Source organism: Nyctereutes procyonoides, unplaced genomic scaffold, assembly GCF_905146905.1.
Source record: "Nyctereutes procyonoides isolate TBG_1078 unplaced genomic scaffold, NYPRO_anot_genome, whole genome shotgun sequence".
Lineage (NCBI taxonomy): Eukaryota > Metazoa > Chordata > Mammalia > Carnivora > Canidae > Nyctereutes > Nyctereutes procyonoides.
In genome coordinates this window covers 24,344,483-24,353,691 of record NW_026575134.1, presented here as the reverse complement: position 1 = coordinate 24,353,691, position 9,209 = coordinate 24,344,483, and the positions used below count along the sequence as shown (strand labels likewise).

The window sequence follows — 9,209 nt, the reverse complement described above, 5'->3', positions numbered from 1 at the left end:
TCCTTTTATTCTTTGGAATGGGAGGAATGTCAGTATTTTATTTTGAAAAAGCAAGAATGCATACTATAAATTATAGGGTGATCATTTAAAATGCTAACAGAGTGAAAATAAAAGAAAGGGTACTAACAGAGAGGGAAAATGGAGCAATTCAAATTCTTAGTTTGTAAATTCAAAAGAAAAGACATGAAAGGCACAGAAAACAGATGAAACAAATAAATATATATATATTTTTTAATTTTTATTTATTTATGATAGTCAGAGAGAGAGAGAGAGAGAGAGGCAGAGACACAGGCAGAGGGAGAAGCAGGCTCCATGCACCGGGAGCCCGACGTGGGATTCGATCCCGGGTCTCCAGGATCGCGCCCTGGGCCAAAGGCAGGCGCTAAACTGCTGCGCCACCCAGGGATCCCCAGATGAAACAAATAGAAGCAAAAAAGTTATTAACACCAAATATATCAGTAATAACGTTTAATGTCAATGAATTATATTCTTCAATTAAAATACAAAATCATCAGATGAGATAAACACACACACACACACACACACTCCTATATGCTGCATACAAAGAAACAGCCAAAATATAAGGATATAAAAGAAATAAAAGGAAGATACTGAGAATAAATATTAGACAAATTCTAAAGAAAAGTTAATACAATTTTATTGATTCCTGAGGAAGTCTTAAGGGAGATAGCAGTTAGTGATAAAGAAATAGATTTCTTTCTTGTTTTTTTAAGAAATATATTTCATTATCATAAAAAGGATCAATTCACCAAGATGATAAACATCAATATTTACCCAATGACATATTCTAAAATTTTCTAAATTCTAAATTACAGAAAAAAGAAAATTTCATTATGGGATAACAATTCTTTCGGTATATAATAGAGCATTCAGGTAGAAATAAAAGAAGCAGAAGGACTTTAATAGCATAATCAGGATCAGCCAATTTAGACCTAATAAACACATGTAAAAAAACATTTCAAAACTACCAATACATGTTATTTTCGAATGCACATGGAAAATTTACCAAAACTGACCATGTGCTGCACTTAAAGCAAGCCTGTTCTGGTCTGTTAGGACTGCTGTAACAAAATCCCACAGACTGGATGGCTTCTAAACAACAAAAACTTCTTTCTCACAGCTCTGGAGGCTAGAAGTACGAGATCACGGGGCCAGTAGAGTCAAATGCAAGATCAGAGTGCCCTCTTCCTCGTGGCTGACTTCATAAGGGCTCCATCTTCATGAGCTAAGCACATTCCAAAGGCCTCACTTCTAAATATGATAACATTGGACATTAAGATTTCAACACATGAATTTTCAGGGAACACAAAATTCAGACGATGGCAAAGTCTCAACAAATAACATAGTATTCAACTTATAAAGAAAATGATTTAGCAAGAAATAAAACTGGAGAGTTCTCATTTATTTAGAAATTAAGATCATAAATTCAAAATAACCCATGCATAAAGTAGAGATCATAATAAAAATTGGAATACTTTTAACTGAATAAAAATGAGAATACAAATAACAGATTTGGGGGGCACCAGGTGACTCAGTGGTTGAGCATGTGCCTTTGGCTCAGGTGGTAATCCCAGGGTCCTCCAGTCCTGCATCAGGCTCCCTGTGGTGAGCCTGCTTCTCCCTCTGCCTATGCCTCTGCCTCTCTCTGCGTCTCTCATGAATACACAAATAAATCTTAAAAAACAACAACAAATAAATTTTTTAGGATGTACCTAAAATCAAGATTAGGGGGTTTATCATATAAAAATATATTTTTTAACAAAAGAAATGCTGAAAATCATTGACCTAAGTATCTCTACTGAGTAAAAGAATTAAAATATTGAGAGAAAAAATATAAAAGGAAACAATTAGCACACGAATTTGTAAAATAGAAAAAAGATCTATAAGTGGATCAACAAAACCAAAATGAGGTTCTACACAAAGACTAATAAAATTTATATACCCATTATCATAAAAAAGGGAGGTGAGAGAAAGAGCGAGCATGCATGCTTAGATGACCAACATCAAGAATAAAAAAGAGTGGTTTGTGGCTTATTTGACAAACACTAAAAGAAAGTAAGAAGATCTCATGGGGATCCCTGGGTGGCGCAGCGGTTTGGCGCCTGCCTTTGGCCCAGGGCGCGATCCTGGAGACCCGGGATCGAATCCCACGTCGGGCTCCCAGTGCATGGAGCCTGCTTCTCCCTCTGCCTGTGTCTCTGCCTCTCTCTCTCTCTCTCTCTATCATAAATAAATAAAAATTAAAAAAAAAAAAGAAGATCTCATGAACTTAATTATCAAGAACAAAGAAAAAGCTTGATGAAATAAACTAATATCTAGAGAAAGATAACCAATCTGATTTAAGAAAAACATAGAAAACCTGAACAGATCTCTTTACTAATAATTAATTGTATATATAATCAGGAAACTTTCAAAGAATTCTTTTGGCTCTGATGACATAAGCTGATAATTACATCAAACTCTTGAAGAAAGAATTCTAACAATAATTCCAAAATTTTTCAGACAGTTGAAAGGGAAGAAACCCTATACATCTCATTCTATATGGCCAGAGTAATTTCAATTCTAAAACTTGACAAACTCTTCCCTCATAAAAACCTCTCTTACAATCATATTCGTAAATATTCTAAGTGGAATATTCCCAAGCCAAAATCAGCAATGTAGTAAAGGAGCAAAAAAATCACAGCCAAGTTACGTTGATGCTGGGAACTCAACGTGACTTCAAATGAACCCAGGCCGCTCACCAAGCTATTGGATCTGTTCTGATGTTCCCATCAGCCCCTCTGGGACAGTTGTCTGCTCCCTCTGCCTTTGTGCCTTGGCTTGTCAATAAGTTTCAGTTGCTACCCGGTTTGTCTAGTCAATGGGAGACACTGGCCAAAGAAGGTAGTAAACAGTGGTACCGGACACCTCTTCTTGCAGTTCTCTCCCCATTGCGTCGTCCATCTGCCCCTGTGCATGTTGCAACCCCAAATCGGAGCTTCGATTGCAGGGGTCTCCTATTCCTCTGTATCTCACCGAAGTGAGGTATCTCTCTACTCTTCTGCTGTCGTGCACAGAGCTTTCCCTGCTACAACCAGTTCTGAGGGGCTCTGACAATTCTTGTTGGATATTCTTTTTTTTTTAGACTTATTTATTTATTTATGATAGACGGAGAGAGAGAGAGAGAGAGAGAGGCAGAGACACAGGAGGAGGGAGAAGCAGGCTCCACGCCGGGAGCCTGACGCGGGACTCCATCCCGGGACTCTAGGATCACGCCCTGGGCCAAAGGCAGGCGCTAAACCGCTGAGCCGCTGAGCCACCCAGGGATCCCCTCTTGTTGGATATTCTTAACCCTACTTTTTGCTCTTTCTTTCCTGCTGGGCACAGAGAGGTAAACGGACAGGTAGGAGTATCTTATGATGATCTCAGCAGATGCAAGAAAAACATTTGAAGTAATTGTATAAATCCCTGCTATAAGTTCTCAGAAACTAGGGTTGGAAATGGAAAGAAATGATAATCTGATAACTATTAAAAAAAAAAAAAACCTTCATCAACATCATGCATAATGGTCAAGTGTTGAAAGCTTTCCATTTAGGTCAAGAATGAGACAAAAATGTCCACTAAAACCATTTTAATTCAATTCAGTACTGATAGTTCTAATTTACACATTACTGAAAGAAAATGAACTAAATACGTGAGATTTTTTTAGAGATGACATTTTAAATCTATAATTTGCTCACAGATAATAAGAATGTGTTGATAGAAAGTCCACAATAATAACAGGTATAGAATTAGAATAAGCAATAATTTCGCAAAGTGGTTAACATTCAAGAATCACATGTATTTTTACACCAACATAAAACAGAAAATTAATTTGAAAACTATACCATTTATACATTACAAATATCAAAATCTAGAATTCATCTAATAGAAGATACACAATATCACTGGCAGAAAAATATAAAATACTGAGAGAAATTAAAGAATACTTAAATGAATAGGTTATATTCATGGAATGGAAACATGAAATTTATAAAGATCTCATTTCTCTTTAAACTGATAAATATACCATTAAGAGTGCTTGTATGTTTGCATGCCAATTTAAAAAATAATTCTAAAATTAACATTGAAAAACAAAGAGCCAAGAATAACTGACACTCATGAAGAAGCAAAAGGTAAGATGATGGGACAATGGGATATTCATATGGAAAATACATTCAAACTCTTCCTCAAAACATGTACAAACTGCATTTTTAAGTGATCCACAGATTTAAATGTTATAACTAAAACAGTACATGTTCACACATGTAAAACAGTACATTGTTTTCACAATACTGGGATAAAGCAAGTTTGGGTAAGTAGGAAAGAAAATGACATGATACATAAGATAGTACTGAAAACTAGACTGTATTAAAATTGCACATTATTATTTACCAAAAAACCATTAAGATAATGAAAAGATAGGCCACAAAGTAGTAGAGGACATCTGTTGTATAGATGACAAAAGACAATATATACAACTAAATCTTGATTTAAAGAAAAGAGAGAGAAAGAGGGAAATAAAATTTAAAAAATCAAGAAGGGGGCGCCTGGGTGGCTCAGTCCATTAAGCGCTCGACTCTTAATTTCAGCTCAGGTCATGATCTCAGAGTCTTGAGATAAAGCTCCACTTTGGGCTCCATGATGGGTATGGATCCTGCTTAGGATTTTCTCTTCCTCTTTCCCTCTGTACCTCCCCACGCCTGTGCTCTCTCTTGCTGTAGTTTTTTTTTTTTTTTAATCAAGAAGTATTTTTAAAATTTGCTTCAAAAAAACAGAATACCTAAATGACTAATAAATAAAGGTATCCAAATACATTAATAATCAATGAAATAAAATTTCTAACCACGGTGAATTATTATCACTAATTAGAGTTATAATAAAGCAAAGTCGTAACATCAAGTATTGGTGTAAACGTGGAGCAAAAGCAAAACCACGACACTGCTGTTGGGAATGTCAATTGAAATATCGTCTCCAAAAAGAAGTTTAAAATTATCTATTAATAATGAAAATAGAAAACCGCTATGATATAGCAATGTGATTGCTAGCACTATATCCAACAACTCACAGACCCACGGGCAGTAAGAGGCATGTGCAAGAATGATCATATAGCATTATTTTTAACAAGCAAAAATTTCAAACAATCTAAATATCAAAGCAGAATAAATTGGTAACAGTATACAATGGGATACTATAAATTATAGGGCAAGGAAGCATCTACTGATGCATGGATGAATCTCGCAAACTCAACATTAAGTGAAGGAAGCCATTTGAAATATAGTATTTACTACATGGTTCCATTTAGATAATTTCAAAAACAAGACAAAACTAAACTTCGTAGGGGCCCACACTTTGGTGTCCAGTGAAAGAAAAGCATGATACTATCACAGTCAAATTCATAAAGTTTGTTCCTTTGGTGAGGGTAGTTGGATGCAGCAGGAGTAGGGCTCCTGCAGGCACAACTCCATAGGTGGTGGTCATGTGGGTTTTTGATTTGTGCTAATTTTACTGAGCTATTTAAGTTTTGCTTGTTTTCTTTTTTCTTTTTTTAAAGGTTTTATTTATTTATTCATGAGAGACACAGAGAAAGAAGCAGAGACACAGGCAGAGGGAGACACAGGCTTCATGCAGGGAGCCCGACAGGACTTGATCCTGGATCCTGGATCCTGGGCTTGGCCCTTAGCTGCAGGTAGATGCTCAACCACTGAGCCACCCAGGTGCCCTGCTTCTTTTCTTAATGTACGTTATATTTCCAAATAAAGATTTAAAATCAAAACTATAAAAAGCTACCAAACAGAAAGGATAGCTGCTCAGGTTATACTGACAGTAAGCTTCTTGTCAGCAATAATAAAAGCCACAAAACAATGAAAAAATTACATCAACAGTAGGCAAACAAGCTGTAAGTAATTGGCTATTTTAAGTTTTATACTCATTAACATTAGATTGGGATTTTCAAGATATAATATAATCAATAATAGAATATTATTAAAGAATAATAATAATATTATTAATAATAATAATAAAGAAAACTTGTTTTTAACAGATATGGTATGAAATGCTTTCCTTGATTTTTGTCCCTGTTTTTATTTTTTCACCCTGCCCACTATCTACCTTTAATGAAGAGGTTCTAGGTGTTGGTCCTGGAGATAAGCAGAAAGACGATTCCACAGCCAGTCTTTCCTGGAAAATTCCAAAACATTGAAAGGAAAATATTCTGTGCTATTACAGCATTACAAAAATTTAATATCAAAAGGTAACTGAGAAACTCTAACCGGAAGTTTATCTTATTCAGAAAATAGAGGAGGGCCCAACACTGATCAAGGCATCGTGACGCCAAAGCATGGCAAGTGTGGGCAACCAGGAGTGGTTGCACGTGGCAACGGTCACAGGTGTCCAGCAGTTAAAGCAAAAAAACTAAAACAGGTTCTTCCCATAAAAAGCATTTATGGGAAACCCTAGATATTCAGGATTTTAGAAAAATCCCTCTATAGCCTCTTGGCCTTGTAATTATTAAATTCTCAAAAGTATCCCAGTTTGAATGATAAAATTGTGTGCTCACCTTGGTATATAGGAAGACGGGGAAATTTGTCACTTGGAAAAGCTACTGCACCTTCAGACAGGTAACTTTATGTTATCTATTGATTCGACTAATAGATTCCTGTACTACAAAGTCGAGTTCTAAAGATATGAAAACCTGTCTAGGAAGTTTTTGAAGTTTGGAGTCCTGGGAAATTATTAACTCACAGAGGCAAAGCGAACTCCGTGGGTGGAAATCACATCTTTCAGAGACAGGTGGTGCATAAAACAAAAGCAGTCGGGGAAGGACTCGTTCCAACCACACCTTGTAATTCAGACTCATGCAAGACTCCTTTCAACCCATCTTTCCTCATTAAAGAAGCTGTCTTTAGGTAGGCATTGTATCACTCCTTGAGGGCTTTTCTCTCCCTCTCTCTTTCTCTGCTTTCCCCCCACTAGTTTTTCTTCCTGTGACCATAGGAAGAAGTACCTTTGTAAAGAAAGGTACCCTTCTAAATCAAAGGAAAAAGGAAGTCTTGCTATTTTTTTTGAGCAGGATGTTCATAATAGGAAGGGGCACCATTTGCATTGTTTTGTTTTCTCAGAGGACTGATGGAAAAATATTTAAACCCTCGATATTATGTGACCCTTCCCCTACTCCCATTCATTCTTGCCAAGTAATTCACTGACACTTAAGCACTGAACTAGCAAAAGTTTTGCAACAGGCTTAATGTGGGATGACACACTCCCCAATATAATATTTAGTCTGCAGAGAGCTTGTGAAGCAGTAGCTAATTCTACAGGCAGGAAATTTGGAGACATGCACTCCAATTCCCCCTTCCCAGAATCATTTTATCAATTTACAACAGAAATCTTGGCTGAGATGTATAAAATCATTCTTCATATTTTGAAGAGATTAAAATTTGTGCTTACTATTGCAATGAATAACAAAATTAAGTATTTGTATCACAACCACTTCGTCCTGTATTTCTTTTTCAACTTCGCAGTTCATTCTCGTATTCTTTATAATTTGTTGCTCACATAGGATTATCCCCTTATCAAATGGAAAAATAACAAAAAAAGCAACATCTGAGTATAATGCTTCAATATCAGGCCGATGACCCATGGGTGGAGTGGAATACAAAAAAGAAACAGCTGTGTGACTTTCTTGAGTTTCTGATGGGTAATTTGTCATGTTCTAAGCAAAGAATCCAGACAGTCCAAATATCATGCACAGAGTCACTAAGAGTTTCGGGTCTGTTTTTTTCTAAACAAAATGTGAATGCCAGGAATGGAGCTCAATGTACCAGGCTTCATATTTGTAATTGGAAAGTTGTCTTCAGATATTTGAGATACTTTATTCTCAACTATCAAAAAAATATAAGGGCAGGGGGCCCCCCGTGGCTGGTGGTTGGACATCTGCCTTCGGCTCAGGGCATGACCCCGGGGTCCTGGGATCAAGTCCCACATCGGGCTCCCTGCGAGGAGCCTGCTTCTCCCTCTGCCTGTGTCTCTGCCTCTCTCTAGGTGTCTCTCCTGAATAAATAAATCTTTTTTAAAAAATTTAAAAATAAAAGGGCAGGTAACACCTAAAGCTAATTATACTTTGTTTTCATGAGATAGACTGATCATGTGAAGCACTGGGACTCGAAGATATTGCAGACAACCAAGACAAAGAGTAAACAGACAAGTTGAAAACTTCAAATAACATATTTTTACATACGTAGTTAAGTCAGCTCCCAGACAGAAACGCTATGGGGCCAGGGATGACCTAACAGTTGGATGGATAACCACCACCTTCTTCACACTGTTTCCACATTTTATAAATATGAAATTAGAATTTTATCTATTACTGAAGATATTATATAATCACCATCTATAGGACTTTGAGTCTTAGTTTCCACATCTTGTGGAACAAACATACTGAGTATGTTTGATGCTAGTGAGAGGATGGAGCCCAGAGCAGCTATGGGAAGCTGATTAAGTAGACATGATAAATTGAAATATCACAAAATTCTGAGGTTTTGTTGTTTTTATTGAGACAATGCTCGTTGTGACTTGAGCTGAGATTTATTTATATATTTTTAAAAGATTTTATTTATTTATTCATGAGAGACACAGTGACACAGGCAGAGGGAGAAGCAGGCTCCCTGCAGGGAGGACCCCGGGGTCACACCCTGGGTGGAAGGCAGACGATAAACCGCTGACCACCCGGGCTGCCCTGAGCTAAGATTTAAATAGGATTACAGGGATCCTATTTATTGGTGGCAAGTGCCACCAATAAAACAGCTAATATTAGTTCCTGTAGTCACCATCATCACGAAAAGGAGTTTAGCTCATAATCAGAGCTCTGCTATTTTCTTTTGCAAGAGCCCTGCAGAGATATACTACTTAGTGTAAATGTCACAAATATTGGGAAGTTGTTAGTAAGTATGCTGTTCCTTGAGGAAAGCATCTGAAATAACACTGACTTACACTCAAAAAAAAAAAAAATAACTCCTGATTCTCTTTAGAAGTCAGTTTTTCATAAATCTAGTAGAAACTTGACGATGATATTACTCAGATTAACATAATAGGTGTCCTCATGTAGAACAAACATAGTGGGGATCCCTGGGTGGCGCAGCCGTTTGGCACCTGCCTTTGGCCCGGGGCGC

The 9,209-nt window shown here is 36.9% G+C and overlaps 1 long non-coding RNA gene across 1 annotated transcript; it reads right to left on the bottom strand.

Moving 5' to 3' along the window:
- Positions 1-1,009: 1,009 nt before the first annotated feature.
- On the bottom strand, positions 1,010-6,676 carry LOC129494070 (uncharacterized). The gene is made up of 3 exons (XR_008661295.1): positions 6,599-6,676; positions 6,151-6,219; positions 1,010-1,272 (listed from the first exon to the last, which is right to left on the bottom strand). It is a non-coding gene; the product is annotated as an uncharacterized LOC129494070 (long non-coding RNA).
- Positions 6,677-9,209: the final 2,533 nt, after the last annotated feature.